This window comes from Vulpes lagopus, chromosome 5 (assembly GCF_018345385.1).
Source record: "Vulpes lagopus strain Blue_001 chromosome 5, ASM1834538v1, whole genome shotgun sequence".
NCBI lineage: Eukaryota > Metazoa > Chordata > Mammalia > Carnivora > Canidae > Vulpes > Vulpes lagopus.
Window position 1 is genome coordinate 60181487 of NC_054828.1, and position 20144 is coordinate 60201630.

At 39.3% G+C, this 20144-nt stretch overlaps 1 protein-coding gene and 1 long non-coding RNA gene across 6 annotated transcripts in view; both read left to right on the forward strand.

The window, feature by feature from the left end:
• Positions 1-20144, forward strand: part of GRIP1 (glutamate receptor interacting protein 1) — a 655025-nt gene that overhangs the window by 89885 nt on the left and 544996 nt on the right. The gene's annotated exons all lie outside the window — the stretch shown is intronic.
• Positions 10492-19086, forward strand: LOC121490768. Its single transcript, XR_005987767.1, has 3 exons — positions 10492-10701; positions 17825-18154; positions 18635-19086. It is a non-coding gene; the product is annotated as an uncharacterized LOC121490768 (long non-coding RNA).

Sequence of the window (20144 nt, forward strand, 5' to 3'; positions counted from 1 at the left end):
TATGTAAGAAGGATAACACTGTTATCATTTCATAGGGCTGTACTAATTAAATGAGGGAATACATATGAATTCTCAGAGGAGTGCCTGGCCCTTGGTAGACACTCAATATACAGTGGCTATTTGAAGAATGGTGAATTTCTGGAATGCCAATCACTCACGTTGAAATGTAAGTATAAAATGGCTTTGCAAAAGCAAATGCATTAACTTTTCAGTATTTCATCTCATCATGGAGAACTCAAGAGTTGAGGAAATTTAGTGCATGATAGTAGATTGTGACTATTCTGGTTGGAATCTAGAGTCTTATGAAAGAAGGGACATTATATGTTTTTTTTAAAAGAGTTATTTATTTGAGAGAAAGAGTGCAGGGGGTGGGGAGGGGCAGAGGTAGAGGGTGAGGGAGAGAGAGTCCTAAGCAGACTTTACGCTGAGCTCAGAGCCTAACGTGGGCCCTCAACCTCGTGACCCTGAGACCGTGACCCTGAGGTCGTGACCTGAGCCGAAACCAAGAGTTGGATGCTTAACTGACTGTGCCACCCCCACGCCCCAAGAAAAGGGGCTAACGTTACAGAAGCCTGGCTGGTGCTGTACCTAACATGCTCATCATCGTGTCCCATCAGCTCCCAGGACTGCCACAGCCAAGCACTACAACCTGGGTGACTTAAAAACAACATAAGTGTATTCTCTTAGAGTTCTGGGGGCTAGAATTTCAAAATTAACATGACAGCAAGGCCTCTGCCTCTGAGATTCTGGGTAGGATCCTTTCTTGCCTCTCTCTAGCTTCTGATGTCCGGTGATCCACCCCTGCTGTTCCTTGGCTTGCACCAAATCACCGTATTCTCTGTCTCTGCGGTACCTGGCCATCTCTCCGTGGGTCTCACATGGCATTTTCCTGTATAAGTCATATTGGGGTAGAACTTACCCTTATGACTTCATTAGAACTTGATTTACACCTGCAGAGACCCTGTTTCCCAATGAGGTCGTATTCCCATTCATAGGGACAGGCACATCTCTTTTTGGACACAATTCAGCCCGCGACACAGTATCTCTCAAAGTTGAGATGTGGAGCCCTAGAACACAGTGGGAGACGTTTTTGTGAGCTCATGAAGACAGGAGCTGTAGAGCTCTGACTGACTTTTTAGTGCTGCCCCAGTACAGGCTCGTGCCACATAAACCAGGTTAGCAAGTCTCTTTCACTCCTGGGTCTGCTCATTGAGTTTCTTTCCACCTTCCCAAAAATGTTTGAATTCATAAAAAAGCAAAAGTAATTCCAGAATTATCTAGTAGTGATGCAAGATGACATATTTTTCTTTTGTTCTCCCCTCTCCCCCTCTTTTTTTTTTTTTTTAATAGTGGAGGAGCTTTGTGGCTTTGGGGTTTTGTGTGAATCTTCAAGTAGTGTAATGGGGATCAAAATGTTTAGGATTTATTGCTGTTTAGGGAGGGCAGTGCATTTTCTATTTAATTCCTTGGGAAGAGTCACACATGGGATCACAGTGGGTTTCGTAAATCATATATCCTGGGGCAGCAACCCAGATGGCGTAAAGCTACTGACCTAGCACAGAATAGTGGAAGCATGCTGCCCAAGGCATAGAGCTTGGCCGGCTTCTGTGGGCTGAGCTGTGGCCATGTCACGGTCTACCACTTTGCCATTTGTCCCCGTGGATCCTGAAAGCTGCAGATAAAATTTTCAAAGGCTTAGCTGCCTGTAATTTAAGAATGAACTTGGTTAGAAGTCAAATCAAGTTAAAGAAAATGAAAATGTCATTGCACAAGAGAAAAATGAGCAATCTGGTGGAGATGCAGTATTTTAAAAATAGAGGTTTTTGTTTTCCTTTAGTTGTTTTTGTTTATTTTTTATCTTAGTTTTTAAGGAAAATACTTTTTGGCTTTAATCTAGTAACGTTTAATGGTTGGGGAAAAATAGAAAACAGCTGGTCTGAGACAGATGAAAGAAAGGAATGCTGAAGTGTGATGCATGGAGCGCGGAAGCCCTTACAGAAACATTGCCTCTTTGGGAAAAATATGACCAGTTTGGGGAAGATTGGAGCTGTTAGCATAATTGCCCAGGACAGAGGCTGATGGGGGACAAGGAGTGGTTGTTTCAAATTGCATAATTAAAAATAGGTAAATCAAAATGATGTGATTTTGATACAGGTGTATGATTTGATCTGCAATTCAGAAGCTTCTACAGTTCATTTCTATAGAATTGCTTTTACTTTTATTTATTTATCCTATAAGATTTTATTTAAATTCAAGTTAGTTAATACATGGTATAGTATTATTTTTTTAACACATTGGTACAGTATTAGTTTCAGGAGTAGAATTCAGTGATTCATCACATAGAATGCTCATCCCAAATGCCCTCCTTAATGCCCATCACCCAATTACCCCATCCCCTGCTCACCTCCTGTCCAGCAACCTTCAGTTTGTTCTCTACAATCAAGAGCCTCTTATGGTTTGCCTCCCTCTCAATTTGTATCTTATTTTTCCTTTCCTTCTCTTATGTTCATCTGTTTTGTTTCTTAAATTCCACGTATGAGTGAAAACATATGGTATTTGTCTTTCTCTGACAGACTTACTTCATTTAACATACTATATTCTAGTTCCATCCGCGTTGTTGCAAATGGCAAGATTTCATTACTTTTGATGGCTGAGTAATAGTCCATTTTGTGTGTGTGTGTGTGTGTGTGTGTGTGATACACCACATCTTTTTATCCATTCATCAGTCAATGGACATTTGGGCTCTTTCCACAGTTTGGCTATTGTTGATATTGCTGCTATAAACATGGAGGTGCATGTGCTCCTTCAAATCCATATTTTTGTATCCTTTGGAAAAATACCTAGTAGTGTAATTGCTGGGTCACAGGGTAGTATAGAATTGCTTTCAAATCAAACTTTCAAAAATTTTAAAGATTTATTTATTTGAAGGGGGGAGGTAGGGGAAAGGGAGAGGGAGAGAATCTCAAGCAGACTCCCCACTGAGCCCAGAGCCAGACAACATGAGGCTCCATCCTACTACCCTGAGATCATGACCTGACTGAAACCAAGTCAGATGTTCAACTGATTGAGCCACCAAGATGCCCCAAATTTTCAAAAATTTTAGAGTATAGGGCTTTATTATTACCTTTTTTTTTAGGGCCATAAAAGGTAGTTACTTTTTTGTATGTATGAGTATGTACTTTATCAAAAAATCATCCTAGTCACTCCTCTCCCCTCCCTCCCCTGGTTGAATCTATTTATTAACTTCTGTTGAGATAGTTTCTGGATTTGGATTTAAAGTCAAAAACATAAAACTTTATTGAAAAAAGAGCCCCTTGCTGGAAATAACTATAGTGACTAAAGGAAAGAATTCTTTAGTGATGTATTACACAACTTGAGTATTTGTTTTTTTTAATTTTATTTATTTATTCATGAGAAACAGAGAGAGAGAGAGGCAGAGACACAGGCAGAAGGAGAAGCAGACTCCACGCAGGGAGCCCGATGCAGGACTCGATCCTGGGACTCCAGGATCACACCCTGAGCCGAAGGCAGACGCTCAACCGCTGAGCCACCCATGCGTCCCCAATTTGAGTATTTGTATCATTATTTGGAACAATATAATTAGGAAAATAAGGAAGCCTGATGCAAAAAAAAAAATATATATATATATATATATTGAATAATGCCCATTTATATGAAGTTCAAACATAGGCAAAAGTAAACCATAATGTTAAAAATAAGAATAGTGGTGTACTTTGGGGAGGTATAGTGATGTGGAATGGGCACAATGAGGGCTCCTCAGCTTCTTGGCTCTGTCTCATAATCTGGGGGCTGATGACCATAGAGTGCTCATTTTGTGAAAATTCATCAAGCTGTATGCTTAATCATTTGTTTACTTTCCTACTACATTTATGTTACACATAGAGTTAAAATGATATGTTATAGAACTTAATGGACTTTCAGAACTTGCCTTAAGATGTTTTTCTCCTGAAGAAATTTAAATTTTGTAGGCTTGCTGATGTATCTTGATGAAAATTTGACCCGATCCTAAGCATAGGAGATTTGGGAATGTTCATGTTTATATTTTGTTTTTTCATAATTGCATCAAAATCGAGGAATCTTTCTCTGGGAGCTGTCCATTGATGTTCCTTGTAATTAGCAACCTGCTTCTCTTTCTGAAATTATATTTCCAATCATCATCTAAGTATATTCAAAGGCCTCAGTGGGGGTCAGAATTAGCTACAATTTATGTTCAGTTCAAAACATAGAAATTTGTTTCTCAAAGTTCTCATTAGCTCGTGGTTCATAAACCATGAATGTATTTATGTGTGTGTGAGTTTTAGGATTCTGAGGACTGACAAAAAAGAAATAAGAGAATATGGAGAAGGTTTGGAAGAGTTCAAGAGGAGTGAGAGTGAGTGGAAATCATGAAGACATGAATTTTCTGATGTTCATTTAAAAGCATGACAATGGATTATTCTTTTGGCCAGACATGTGATACATCCAGTGAGACATTTGTATTTAATTCCTATTGAGTGAATGAATTTAGCTGTTCAAACTATAGAAGTGGTAGTGATAGTAATGGTGGTGGTGGTGGTGGTTGTAGTTTACGGGTTTTGACTTTCTTTTAAATACTACTCATTTGAAAAGCTTTGGTTGAAGGGGAGTGGGGTGTACAGGTTTCCAGTCATAGAATAAATAGGTCATTGGGATGAAAGTTACACCACAGGGAATATAGTCAATGGTATTGTAATGGTGTTGCATGATGACAGATGGTAGCTATGCTTTTGGTGAGCACAGCACAATGTACAGAGTTGTCAAATCACTATGTTGTGCACCTGAAACTGATGTAATATTATGTGTCAACTATACTAAAATTTAAAAAATACTTTGGTTCTGTGCTAGATAAGGGGTATAAAATAGTATATAAAACACTGCAATATGTATCTGCTCATCAAGGTCTTTCCTGCCTATATTAAGAACTTATTCTGTAGTTGGAGAAACAAGGCCTTTAGAACTAAAATGTTTAAATGAAATATATGTGCAAGATGAGCATACATACACACAGTAACAATATTTGACAGTTATCGAGCATTGGGTGCCAGTCAAATCTACTACCTTTCTAGTAGAAAAATGCAGAAAAATTGGACCTGGACCAGGTCATCTATAAGGAAAGATTTGCAAATAGGCAACACATATATGGAGATATGTTCAGCATTACCAGTAGTCAAAGAATTACAGATTAAAATTTCATCTATCAGATGGGCCAAATTTGGAAAGAATAATAACAGCTAATGTTGATGAAATTTTAAGGAAACTGGAGTGTCAATTGCTGTAATCTTTCTAGTGGGAAATTAAGCAGCCTGCATCAGAATTTAAAATGTACAGAAATCTATGAGCAAAGGCAGATGTAAGGTTTGTGGAGTCTGGGGGTGTGTGTGGTATTTTATATTGTATTTTGTTTTGGGGGGGGGATTCTTTTAAAATAGAATTCTAAAGTTATGAATACAAAACTGGGTATGAAAGTACATAGTTTTGATGAGGAAAAAAGAGTAACAGTTTTTTCTGAAATTGGTTAATACCATAAACACCATAATCTACTATGTGGCAAACTTTGAATCAATCTGGCTCTAGGGCTTGGCTCATAACAGCTTTGCTCTGATTGCCTCAGAATGCATCACTATATATGTCTGTTGGCTGCTAAAGACCAAAATGCTTTTGCAACTTTTTGCCACCTCCCCCGCTGGTGCCCTGGCCTAAACCTCTGTCTTGTGCCCCTCAAATCACTGGCATAGCCTCCCTAACTGGTGTCAGTATTTCACCCTTGAACAGAGTGTACATATTATGTTTATTAACATTTTTAGTAATTAACATTCTGACATTCTTCTGTAATATTTTATCCCTTATATATTTATTATATCCTTTGGATTACCCTTTGATTATTTTTTTCATATGACACTGATTTTGTGACATTTTCTACAAAGGCACAAGAAAGATAATTAAGTTTTTTAACATGGTAGGTGGGGATTTCGTTTTATTATTAATAGCTGGGTTTCATAAAACTTGAAAGTTCATACACACACATATTTGCTATTTGTAGTATGGGTACAAGTTTGTTGTGTTTGTAATTGAATATATTCTATTACTGAATATATTCCAGGCACAGGATTCTTTCCATTTAGTTAGACTAATGAAAGCTAAATTGAATCCTTTGCTTACAATTTTGGACACCTGATGATTGGAAGAATTGGCTACATATTAGCTCTTGGTTCTGTACATTTCAAATCTTGTTAGTCCTCTACTACCAAGGGTGAATTGGAATGATGGGCAGTAGGAATGTTCCTGACCATTTCTAGTCTGCCACTGTCTTTGGAAGAGACCTCAAGGTCCATATGTAAACTGAAGTAAACTAAAATATAAAGTAAACTAAAATAAAATTTGCCCTTGCTGGAATCCAAAAAATGTCCATGGCTACTACAGGGTCACTCAATATAAGGGAAAGCCTGATGAAAGGGAAAGTGGAGTGGAAGGCAACAGCAGTCACAACAGATGCAGTTAAAGATCTTATTTTTACGAATTTTACAAAAACCTATGGCCATGTGAATATAATTTGAGGACTCTTTCATGTTTTGGAAGAGGCTTTAGCAAATGATGGGCTCTGAAGATTATACTTTATTAGGAACTTAATATGTATGTCTCTCTCTATGACAGGTGATTGCACTTTTCAAGAATCTATGCTAATGAAAGTCTGTATTAAGAATCAATAATAAAAAACAATTGTTGAATTATTTATTTTTGTTTTTTTAAATTTTATTCATGAGAGAAAGAGAGAGAGAAAGAGAGAGACAGGCGGAGGGAGAAGCAGGCTCCGTGCAGGGAGCCCAATGTGGGACTCGATCCCCGATCTCCAGGACCATACCTCGGGCTGAAGGTGGCGCCAAACCGCTGGGCCACCGGGGCTGCCCTATTTTTGTTTTGTTTTTTGAGAGAGAGAGCATGAGTGAGTAAGGAGGGGCAAAGGGAGAGAGAGAAAATCCCAAGCCGACTCTATGTTCAGCGTAACCCAGTATGGAGCTCAATCCAGTGATCCTAAGATCACCACCTGAGTCAAAAACCAAGAGACAGATGCTTAACAGACTAACCCAGACATCCCAGTGATTTTTGAGTTCTTAACTATATATGAGATTCTTTGTTAAGGCTTCATTTTGATTTTTTATGAGCATTTTGACTACTTTATAACTAAAAATTACATTTCTATGTTTTAAAAATGCCAGAGAATATCAGTATTTAAATGAGGATTTGAATTTAGACAATGTCAAAATTATGATCATTTTTGCTTTACCTTTTCACTCATCCTGTGTATGAACCTGTTGTTTAGATTTATGCAGCAACTACTTATTGAATGCAAAACAGCATTCTAGATCTGCAAATCCCTGCCTTCATGAAGCTTATATTCTAGTTGGGGGAGATACATAAATAAGTCAACAAATAAGATGAATAAGTAATGTCTTGAATACGTTAGATAGTTTTAAGTACTGAAGAAAAACAGTACAGGGCCTCTGGGTAGCTCAGTTGGTTAAGTAGCTGCCTTCAGCTCAGGTCATGATCCCAGGTCCTGGGATCAAAATCTGTGTCAGGCTCCCTGCTCAGTGGGGAGTCTGCTTCTCTCTCCCTCTGCCCCTCCCCCTGCTTGTCCTTTCTCTCTGGCTCTTTCAAATAAATAAATAAGAATCTTAAAAAAAAAGAAAACAGTATACCAGGCAAGGAAATAAGGAATGTATGTGTGTTGGAAATAAGGGTTGAGATTTAAATGGGTCAGTGCATGGAGAAGGTGACATTTGAGTAAAGACTTGAAGGAATGAGGCATCTTTATGGGTCATAGTAAGGATCTTGGCTTCTTCCTTGAGGGCAATGGGAATAACATGACCTGATTAGTGTTTTGAAAGCATCTCTCTGGCTGCTGGGTTGAAAGTAAAAGAGGTCAAGGGCAGAGTAGGGAGATGGGATCTGATGGGGGGTCATGGAGATATGGTCCAGGGAAGCAGTATTGTAGGTGTTGAGATGAAGCCAGGTTCTGTGGTCTTTCATAGTAAAATAATCATCTGAGTGGGAGATTCTAAGGTACTCACAGCACGGTTCTTAAGAGCCAACTCCAGACTCCATTGGTCAGACTGACTCCAAGTTCTGCTACTCATGATGATTTAGAGGGACTTTTGTTCATGTCTCATGGTTATTTCTTTCTTTAGAACTGGGAAGACAAAAATAGATGTTCTAAAGTTTGCGCAGAAAGATGTAATTACAAGAAGATAGATTCAAATCTTGCATGCCTTGTAGTCAATTGTTTTTTTTTTTTTAATTTTTTTTTAAATTTTTATTTATTTATGATAGTCACAGAGAGATAGAGAGAGAGGCAGAGACACAGGCAGAGGGAGAAGCAGGCTCCATGCACCAGGAGCCTGACGTGGGATTCGATCCCGGGTCTCCAGGATCGCGCCCTGGGCCAAAGGCAGGCGCCAAACCGCTGCGCCACCCAGGGATCCCCCCTTGTAGTCAATTGTTGTATTAAAAAAACTAACCTACAGGTATGGCGTAATGTCGGGATGGGGTATTCTTTTTCGTTTGTTTAAAATGTTTATATTGTAGCCACTGCAGTTGCTTGTTTAATATTTAAATAAGAGAGGAAAAGAAGACAAAGAAAAAAGAATGCCCTCAAACCCTGGAATCTAGGAAAACTCTAGACTTGAATATTCAATATGCCATAGGGTCTTCTTACGTAATTCTGATGCGTAGATTAAGTCAGGATGAAGAGAAGCCCCAGCTGTCCAAATAGATGAAGTACTCTTCCTTGATACATACCCTGGGAAAAGGCAATATGCTATCTGTAAAATTAGTTTAGAGTTATGTTATACCAGGTCTTTTATTGAATGGCATTGGAATGAATTGCCATTTAAGGTAACAGGATGGTGTTTCCTGGAGTTCTTTGAAAGCAGGATAAACACTGGCAGACTTGTGATGTTTTGATTTTGGTCAATAGAGGTCAGATTACTTGACAGACTGTAGGCCCTTTGATTTAGTAATATGAATCCATACAGAGTTCAAAAATCTTTTAAAAACATGCTCTTCTAATCTGGAGGCAGCAAGATCTGAACCCAGGGAATTGCAGATGTCTTCAGCAGACTGCAAGAAGTGTTTGAAGTGCATTCCCCCCCCCCCTTTTTTTTTAAAGTTGTCATGTCAGTCAGAAAAATAAATAAATAAAATAAGTATCCCAAGACTCTGAATAAGCTAGAGAGTTTTTTTGGTGGTGGTGGTGGTGTTAAAGCATGCCTTAAAAAAGTACTTCCAACCGTAGTTCTCCTGAAAATAACATAGTTTTACATGACATGTAGATTTATAAAAATTACATGTTACTGTGTTTATAGAAGAAGAATGATGCTTTTTTTTTTTTTGGAAAGAAATTGAAGCAACTTTTGCGTGAAAATACATAGGTGGTGTTGAAATAGAACTAAGACTGGGCTCTGGGGGTCCTAAGGTCGGCTTTCACTCAGCCTCTTAATAGTTATGTGATGTTTCAGAGCTAACTTTAAGGCTACTATTGTGTCTCATTTTCTTTTATCTTCCCCTCTCACTGTAGTGCCCTTTTGGGGGTCAGGGATTCCTTTGAGACTCTGAGGGCAGCCATGGAAGTCTCCCATCAAAAATGCACATATGCCCATAGCAGATTTACATGTAAATTCAGGGGGTGTTTCTAGAAACCATCTGTGGACCTCAACTGAGTGTGAGTGAATTAGAATGTGCCAGTAAGAACATGGGGCTACAAAATATGCCATGTGAGCAATGGTTAGAGCATCACAGTGTGATTAACTGAAAAGAAAAGCTTAGGAGACAGGCCAACAATGAGCTATCACACATATTTGAGGAGCTGTCATGTGGAAGGAATATATTTATTCGGGTTGCTTTACAGCGAGGCAGTCCAATACTGTAGCCATTGGCCACATGTGGCGATTTAAATTAAATTAAAATAAGGCAAAAACTAAATAAAAAATTAAATAATATAAACATTTCTTTCTTTTTTTTAAATATTGTATTTATTTATTCATGAGAAACACAGCGAGAGAGGCAGAGACATAGGCATAGGGAGAAGCAGGCTCCTTGTGAGGAGCCTGATGCAGGACCCTGGGATCATGACCTGAGCCGAAGACAGATGCTCAACCACTGAGCCACCCAGGTGCCCAAAAATTTCGATTCTCTAGTCAAAGCAGCCATATTTCAAGTGAGCAGTGGCTGCATGTGGGTAGTGGGTATAGAATCGAGCAGTGCAGAAACAGAATATTTCAGCATTGCAGAAAGATGTGTTGGTGTGTTGGGCAGAGCTGCGCTCATTTTAAACTTTAAACCGAGTGGATTATGGAAAGACAGATTTCAAGTCGTTATGAACAAAAGTATTCTATCAACTTAACTGTCCAGGGTTGGTTCTGTTGAGCTGGCTGCCTCAGAGAACAGTGAGCTTCCTGTCATTTGGTGGACTCATCCAGAGACTAGATTACTACTTATCTGGAGTGACGTAGAAGAGATTCCCTCTCAGAATCTTAGGGTGTTTAGATGGGAAGATGACTCACTGATCGAACTTTTTTTTTTTTTTTTTTAACTAAAGACGAAGAAAAAGGACTCCGAGAGAAGTGATTTTTGCCCACGGACCTACAGCTGGATGGCAGAGGCTAGGTATCTTCATGAGTCCCAGTACAGTGCTTGTTTTCAATCCACTCATGGTCTGATGTTGTCGTAACAAGGTCCTCTTGTTGGATCTTGTTGAACAACACATTTCTGATTTGGGTGTTAGCCTACTTTTTTGCTGTTCTTTCATACTACTCTGCAACAAAAGCTGTGCTGCAGCCAAGCTGTAATGGAACATGCTATTGTGTTGTATTGGCTGTGCTGGAACATGTTCTCCTCATTACTGCTTTCAAGTCTTTGCCATTGCTGTGCCCTTTATCAAAGTGACATTTCTTCACAACCTTAATTCTATTCATGTTCTGACTTCTGCACAAGCCCCAGAATACTTCAACTCACACCATTCCGTTTCTTTCCTCAAATATAGATGCTTTTTATGACTATTACATTTTGTTTTGTCACTCTGATTAGCTTCTTAAAGGCTGAGGTTACTATTTTTGTGTGTACATACTTTTCCTGTCTAACAAGAATGTAAGGTCTCTGAGAGCTGGGACCATAGCTTTCTGCTATCACATATCCCTACATGGCCTACTTAGTGCTTAGTAAATATTTGTTAAATGAATGCATGTTTTTTGAAAGATTTATTTATTTATTTTAGAGAGAGAGGGAGCAGGGGAGGGGCAGCGGGAGAGGAAGAGGGAGTCTTAAGCAGACTCTGCACTGAGTGTGGAGCCTGACATAGGGCTTGATCTTGTGACCTTGAGATCATGACCTGGGTTGAAACTAAGAGTCAGAAGCCTAACTGACTCCACCATCCACGTACCCAGAGTGAATGAATTTTTATCTTCCAGTGTACCTGGTGCTATAGTATGCTTGTCATAAGTCTTCAATAAATACTTTCCAGCCAAACATTTATGTTCTCTAATAAAAAACAGTAAAATATGAGTGTGAAAAGAATGTAAGGAACTCTAACATATAAAGAGCTTGGAAGTCCTCACTCCTGTTCTTACAATCAGAAAAAGTTGAACAAACTGAGATCAGTGACTTTTCTTGGATTCGTCGGTAGTCACAGAATAAATGCCACTGAAATCTGGAGAGATGTAAATCCAGGCAGTCACAAATAATTTTTACCTGCCTGAAGCTGAAGTGGAAGGAGTCACAACCTGGGGAGGGTGGGGACAGCAGAAATCGTGATTTTGAAGAATTACTGGAGGCTGAGTGTTGTTTAGCTTAATATTGAGAAATTCCTGGTCACAACAGTTTCAGTTTCAGAAGGGGTCTCACACTTATATGGATTTTGCTTCTAGGAACCCCATCAAGTTCTCACATAAAGAGCCAAGAAAGACTTCCTCTTGACTCTGGCAAGGAGAGAGAAAAAAAATAACCATTGTGAAATCCTCCCAGAGCATTCTCTAGAATAAAGGTCTATTCTCCAGGGGACATGACTATACCAGTCTTCTACCACTTAGTGAAAGGGTATTTCTCTGACTCAAGTTCTCTCTAGCTTTTCTGTATCCCCTAAGGGGGAAGGAGAAAAGCTAAGAAACACTTGTAAGGGTCACAACACAGCAACACAAGCCCACTAAAAGACTGAGATTTAATCATAAGATTCTAGAATACTTCCCCTTCCCCACTTCTTACCATCACACCAACAGAGCTCTCTTGTAACAGTAGATTACAGCTGAAAGAGCTGCAGGATACAGACTCTATCCAAGGAAGTATTCCTGGGAAAGCTCAAAGATAATAGGAGACACCTCATAAGGACACTAGAGGAATTTTACACTTCTGGCACCTGTATTTACAGCAAACATTAAACAGTGCGTCTCCTAGCTAGGTTCACATAAAAGTCTTATTTACCTCAGGTCCTGTTGTCTAATATATCATGTCTGGCTTTCAACAAAAAATTACAAGCCATGCTAAAAGGCAAGGAAAAACACAATCTAAAGAGACAAAGCAAGCATCAGAACCACACTTAGATGTGACACAGGTTTTGGAAGATTAGACAGGGAATTTAAAATAACTATGATTCGTAGGTTTTGGACTAATTTGTCTACAAATGTTATGTTATATACCACGTGAAAGAACAGATAGGTAATATAAGCAGAGAGATGGAAAATATAAGAAAGAATCAAAAACAAATGCCAGAAATAGGAAACACAGTAGCAGAAATGAAGAATACCTTTGATGGGCTCATCTGTTTCTCATCAGACTGAGAAAGTCTCAGTGAGTTTGAAGATAGGTCAGTAGACCCTTCTCACACTGAGATACAAAAAGATAATAAAGATAACCCAGAACAGAACACTCAATACCTCTGCTACAATTTCAGAAGGTGAAGCATACATATAATTAGAATATCAGAAGAAGAAAAAAGAGAGAATGGAACAGAAGAAATCTTTGAGGTGATTATGATTGGTGATTTTCTAGAACTAATGACAGACACCTCGCCTCAAATTCAGGAAGCTCAGAAAACACCAAGCAGTATAAGTACTGGAAAATCTATACCTAGGTATATGATATTCAAACTGCAGAAAACCAAAGACAAAGAGAAAATCTTGAAAGAAACCATAGGGCCAGGGTAGGGATAGGGAGACTTTACCTTTAGAAGAACAATAACAGGGCTCTTGTGTGGCTCAGGTGGTTAAGTGTTTGCCTTGGATCAGGTCATGATCCTGGAGTCCTGGCATTGAGTCTGGCGTTGGATTCCTGCTTAGCAAGGAGTCTTCTCCCTCTGCCCCTTCCCCAGCTCATGCTCTCTCTCTTTCTCTCTCTCAAATAAGTAAATAAAATCTTAGGAAAAAAAAAAGTACAAGAATAAGACCTACAATGGATCTCTCATCAGAAACCGCATAGGTGGAGTGAAATATTTAAAATGTCAAAAGGAAAATGCCCTGCCAACCTTGAGTCTACATCTAGAGAAATGATCCTTCAAAAGTGAAGGAGAAATACTTCCTCAGATAAGTGAAGCTAAGGGCCTTCATTACCAGCAGACCTGCCCTTCATGAAATGTTGAGTAATTTTTCAAAACAAAGGAAAATGAAAGAGTTTGGAAGTTTGAATCTACATAAAGAGGGGAAGTACCCCAGAGAAGGAGTAAATGAAGGTAAAAGAAAATCTCTTGTTTTTTTAAAATTAAGAAAACTATTTGCTTAATACTATTAATGATGTATTAGATGATTACAGCCTATGGAGAAGTAAAAAGAATGACAATAGTGTCATAGAGACAGGAGGTGGGATTGACAGTACTTTATTATAGGGTCCAGGCACTGTACATGGCATGGCATAGTGTTATTTGAAGGGGGGCTTGGATTAGTCTAAAATGCATATTGCAAACTCTATGGCAACCGCTAAAAAAAATTTAGAATTATAATTGATATGCTGAGAGAGGTGAAAAGTAGTATCATGTAAAATGCTCATTAATATAATGGAAGGCAGAAGAGGGGGAATGGAACAAAGAGAAAAAAATATAATGAATAGAAAACAGACGAAAACATGGTAGAAATTAATTCAACTGTATAATCAGCTTTAAATGTGACTATAATCAACTTTAAATGGACTAAATATACCAATTAGCCGATTAAAAGAGATTATCAGAGTAGATTAAAAAAAATAGAGGGTCACCTGGGTGGCTTAGTGGTTGAGCATCTGCCTTTGGCCCAGGGCGTAGTCCTAGAGTCCTGGATGAGTCCTGCATGGGGCTCCCTGCATGGAACCTGCTTCTCCCTCTGCCTGTGTCTCTGCCTCTCTGTGTCTCTGTATCTCTCATGAATAAATAAATAAAATCTTTAAAAAAATAGACTCCACTCTCTGTTTTCTACAAGAAACAAAGATGTCTTTCAGCAGATAAATGGGTAACAATCTGTAGCACACAGCCATACAGAAAATAAAATCATGGGGCAGAAGAGACAATCTCTGCAGAATTTGAGGTATTTATCTAGATATTTTACCCTCAAGAAGGTGGAATATGACTCTCTGCTCCTTAAGTGTAGGAAGTGCATAGTGATTTTGTTCCAAAGAGTATATTATGGAAAGGAAGAAAAATTAACTTTATGGTGGTTGCAGTCATTACAAACATACCTTAGCCACATGATCAAGATGGGCAGTAACAGTGATAAGTGGTGTTGATATTATCCACTGTTGACATGTGATGAAAATGCACTTTACTCCTATGGTCCCCTCCCCAAACCCATAAGTCCAGTCTTACCAAACAAATCTTGGTTGAGGGACATTCTACAAAAACAGAGGAAGTCTAGGAAATAGTTAGAGGCAAGAGGAGCCTCAGACATTACAACTAAATGAAATGTGTTATCTTGGGTGGAATCCTGGACAGAAAAGAGTCTTAGGTAAAAACAAAGAAAATCTGAAAAAGGTAGGGACTTCAGTTAATATTATATTGGTCCATTAATTATAGCTAATACTTGTGTAGGGTGTTAATAATCTGGGGCTATAGAAACTCAGTGTCTTCATAATTTTTCTGTAAATCTAAACTGTTTTTAAGTTACATTTTAGTTAAAACAACAACAACACAACAACGATGTAAGTACACCTACACGTTTCATTTGTAGAACTCTTACTCAAGGCCATTTATTCCACTTTCAAGAGTTCTGCTGATAAAATTTATGATATTCAGCTTATTTCTGGAATGCAGCAGTTATCTTATTTCCCCAAACATTTGCAAGGACAAAATTGTCTTTGAGCTGTTAAAATCCTGTGTCTTCCAAATGTTTTCCAATGCTCATGTTATTCATTGTCACTTTACGGCTTGCTATTTAAGGCCAAAATATGTAGAGTCACAGACGAAAAATAAAGTCCCTCTCTGTCATGTCTTCCTCATTTTAACATCACGTTATGAAGTGCCAGGATGGAGAAGGTGTTGCTTTGAAAGCAGACTGCGTTGCAGAAGCTGCATTTTGCAATGGTGTCATCCAAACTCTGGGGAGCTCTGTTATTCAGAAGTCTCCCTGGTTCATTCATGCATTAAGAGGATGAGCCTTGCCGCTTTCTCATCTTGACAGAAGAGAATGTTGCCATGACAGCTGTTCGGAGAGTGGAGATGCTGTAAAGAGCATCCATAATGAAAAGAGAAAACAGCCTGGTTTCTTGGATCTCACTGAAGAGGCATGGAATAACCTGCATGGATTCTAAAAATGCACCTTGAAAATTTGTTACCTTCATTTTAGGCATAATAGTTCGTGGGCACACACATACACATATATGCGTAGTTCTTCTTTCAGTAGGCTGAAGCAGCATGTAGAAAAATTAAATCTCAACTAAAAACACCCATAGATACTTCCACCTCCATCATTAGAGTGTAGCCTGAGATCTACCGTACTGAAGATTTAAAACATTTGTTTATTTTGTAAATGATTTATTTAAAGGAGAAACTTTTCCAGCAAGAGAGAATTTTTTTGTTAAAATACTGTTGTTCCTCCCAACCTGAAAAGATGTTAGGAAATAATCAGAGAGCTAAGTAGGACTCATCTCTTTTGTCCCCATGAGAAGACTGTATATATATTGTCTATCTAAATGCATTGAAGGAATATTTACTGATTAAAAGATATGATATCTTGCATTTTTTTCAAAATAATACGGGAATGGGGATATGGCTAGGGCTAAGGCACAATAGGATTGGCCATGAGTTGATTATAGAATAGTGTTAGAGGCCGAGTTGTGTTCTCCTCAACTTTATTGTTGAAGCCCTGACCCCCATATCACTATATTTAGAGATAGGGCCTTTGAAGACGTGGATAAGTTAAAATGAGGCCATTAGGGTGAGCCCTAATCCAATTTAACTGGTGTTCTTATGAGAAGAGGTGATTTGGACACCCAAAGAAACACCAAGGATGTGCATGCAGAGGAAAGACCGGGCCCAGCAAGAAGATGCCCACCCAAACCCAAGGAGAGGCCTCTGAAGAAATCAAGCCAACTGACACTTAGATCTTGGACTTCTAGCCTCCAGAACTGTGAGAAATAAATTTCTGTTGTTTAAGCCGCCTGGTCTGTGGTATTTTTTTTTTTAATTTTTATTTATTTATGAGAGAGAGAGAGAGAGAGAGAGAGAGAGAGAGAGAAGCAGAGACACAGGCAGAGGGAGAAGCAGGCTCCTTGCACTGGAACCCGATGTGGGACTTGATCCTGGGTCTCCAGGATCGCGCCCTGGGCCAAAGGCGGGCTCCAAACTGCTGCGCCACCCAGGGATCCCTGTGGTATTTTTTTTATGGCAGCTTTGATACAAATACCTATGTCGTCATCAGAGCACACATCCTCTGCTCTCTAAGCACTTATGAAATAGAGGGAAGACGGATGAATAACTGCAATAACGGTGGAAAAGGGGAAGCAAGTGGTAAAGGGGAAGTTGAAGTTGCTTTGGGAGCTCAGTGATGGGTGACAAAACCAGAACTGGGGAGATCAGGGAAGTCTTGCTAAAGGTAGGTAGGAGTTCGCATGGTGAAAAGGGCAGGGGAGAGAATGTTAAGTAGAACAGCATGGGCAGATGCCCGGATTTGGGAACATGGCATATTTGGGAAATCAAAAGTAGCTCAAAAGGGATGAAGTCGAGGGTGTGTGTGAATGAGGGAGTGGTAAGATTCCGCACCAGAGTAGTAAGCTCTTATCTAACACTCTCACTCTCTCTCTCTTTCTCACATTTTGTTTTAGTGTCAGTTGGTCTCTCTCCCTTAGAATGTAAAGCTCCATGATGCCTTTTTTGTCCCTTGCTCACTGTTGTATTTTCACTCGCTAGAATTGTACCTGGCACATAGAAGGTGTTAACGAAACAAAACGACCAAATACGTGAATTAGTAAAAATCATGATTTGTTCTTTTAAGAAATCACTTTGGCAGCCCAATGGAGAACCCAAGGGTCTGTGGGATCCCAAGGAGGGATAACAGTTGGGAGGCTGTTGGAATGGGCCTGCCCAAGCCAATGGCAGGGGCGTGGACAGAAGATTGCCTGATGGAGGAGTTATCTGGAGGTGAATCTCGAGAATTTTTCATTGGGTAGGTCACATGTAAGGCTTGAGGGATAAGAGAGGAGTCCAGGATCACGCCCACATTTCTGCCTTAGGCATTGAGAGAAAGACTGGGACATCTCCTGGGGCAGGAGAGAGAGGAAGGAAAGTAGATTGGGGGGCAGGTTGGTTGGAGGTGTTGAGTTCAGTTTTTGTGTCTGGCTTCAGGTAGCAGAGTGACATCCACATCAGCACGTCTTCTTGCCTGTGGCTGTAGAGAAGGGCTCTCTGGGCTGGACCTAGAGTTAGAATCTTCAACTTCGAGGCAAAACTAAAGCCATGGAAATGGATGCGGTTATTCCAGAAGAGCATGTAGACGCCCAAGAAAAGAACATGGCGTGTTGAGAATGAAATGGAAATAGGAGATCAGAACATGCAGGGAGAAGCTTAGTGCTCATCCCACACTTCGTGAAATCCATGTTGCTATGTTTGTTGTCACTTTATGGAACTTTAAGAAGAGCAGATAGGCTAAATTCTGGCTCTGAACGTACAGGCTTGGTAAGTTATTTAACCACTTCGTGCCTTACTCTTCCTCTTGTGTAGAAGGAGTCCGAGTAGAATACCTCCCTCCATCATAGGTGTTGTGAGGACTAGATAAGACATATGTGTAGCCTCTAGCAAATAGTGTGTACCCAGTATTGTTAGCTCTTACAAGTACCATTGTAAATTATATTATTCTGTTTCCGGTTGGGAACATCACTGTCTACAGCTTCTAAGATTGATCACAGATTTCTCCAGGAGGACAGTAGTCTAAGTGGAGTGTGATGGAGTGCCCCTTTATGGTGTGGATATGTGTGCATGTGAGTGACTAAAATACACAGGATACCTACCAGCTACTAAGTACAAATTGTAAACTCAATGATGTAAAACTTAAAGCAACATTGAATAGCAAACTCCAGAATAAAATTGTGTTATTGATTAAACCTTATTCACCTCTGTGTAATCCGGATATTATTGTTTTCTTCTTTTTGTTTTCAGATGGACCTTTGTATTAGTGCCTTGAGTGTCTGACAGTCCTGGAACCCCACGCATTTACTGGCTCATTGAAGTGTGTGTTTGCAGTTTTTAAAAATCTGTTTTCTTCTTTAATTGATATCTTGATGGCCTGGCTTCCTACAGGGTACTTAGTTCTTCCTGCCTGTTTTCTGTAGAAAAGTGGCTTTCATTCTCCAATATCATGCTTCGGTCTAAGTGGCACTGTTTAGCCATAAGAAAAGCATGTTACAAAGGCCTCATGCTTGAGTTCACTGTAAAATGCCCACCTATGACTATCTGTTTTAATAAGAAAAGTCCTCTCCGGGGGATCCCTCTGTGGCTCAGTGGTTTAGCACCTGCCTTTGGCCCAGGGAGTGATCCTGGAGTCCCAGGATCGAGTCCCACATCAGGCTCCCTGCATGGAGCCTGCTTCTATCTCTATGTCTCTGCCTCTCTCTCTCTCTCTCTCTCTCTCTCTCTCTGTGTCTCTCATGAATAAATAAATAAAATCTTTAAATAAAACAAAAACAAAAACAAAACAAGATAAGTCCTCTCCACCTGACCCACTTTTCTTGTCTTCATTCCTTTCCTCTTTGAAGTCCACAGTGAAAGTTTCTTTGCATGAAATTGTTTATGATAATACATTAATCCCTTTAGTAGGTTTTGTACATTTCAAAAACTTGCCTCTCTGGAAGATTCCCCTTTATTATTATTAAAGGGATACACTCTTGCTCCCTAAATGTTAAAACTGTTTGTTAGCTTGAGCTGTGCTTGCAAGCATCACCACTTCCGCAGCCATGGCAAAAAGAGTTGTTTTAATATCTGAAAAGGAGGAGGAGAAATATTACTATAAATGTATAGGTACCATTTGAACAAGGCCGACCTCAAGGGTAGGCTCTCAGGCAGGACTGGCCTATTTATGGGTGACCTTTCTGCATCAAAATATCATTTTTCACACTACCAGGCTACTTTCTAAAATGTTTATATGGTAATTCTGCATAAAAATTCACCCTTCTGAAATACATTAGAGTACACAAACATCATTTTAAAAATAGAAATATATTCATTCATTGGTTCATTATACATTCATTAATCAATTATTATTTCCTGGATGCCAGGGAGTAATGGCATTTTCTTAGCCTACAGGAGAGCAGAATAGACATGGTACTTGCAGTCATGGAGCTTAGCATTTATTTAGTGGGGGACACAGACGCTCAACAAATACCTATTTCAGTTTTCAGTAAGTATTTGATGAACAGATTAATTTTTGAATATTGGGATTGAGGGTTTTCCCAAGAAAGGAAAAGACGGGAGATATTTTTCAGACCCTCCTGAACCTCCTAATAAACTCCTGGCTTTCTACAGCTTGGGTTCTCATCAGTGTTAGCAGTTAATACAGGCAAAACAGCCCTTGTAGCTACCCCTTCAACTTAGCTTTTTTGACGTTGTGACTGAGGGAAGATGCATATGAATTCCAAATAAAACTTGAAATGATCATTTGGAACACTTCATA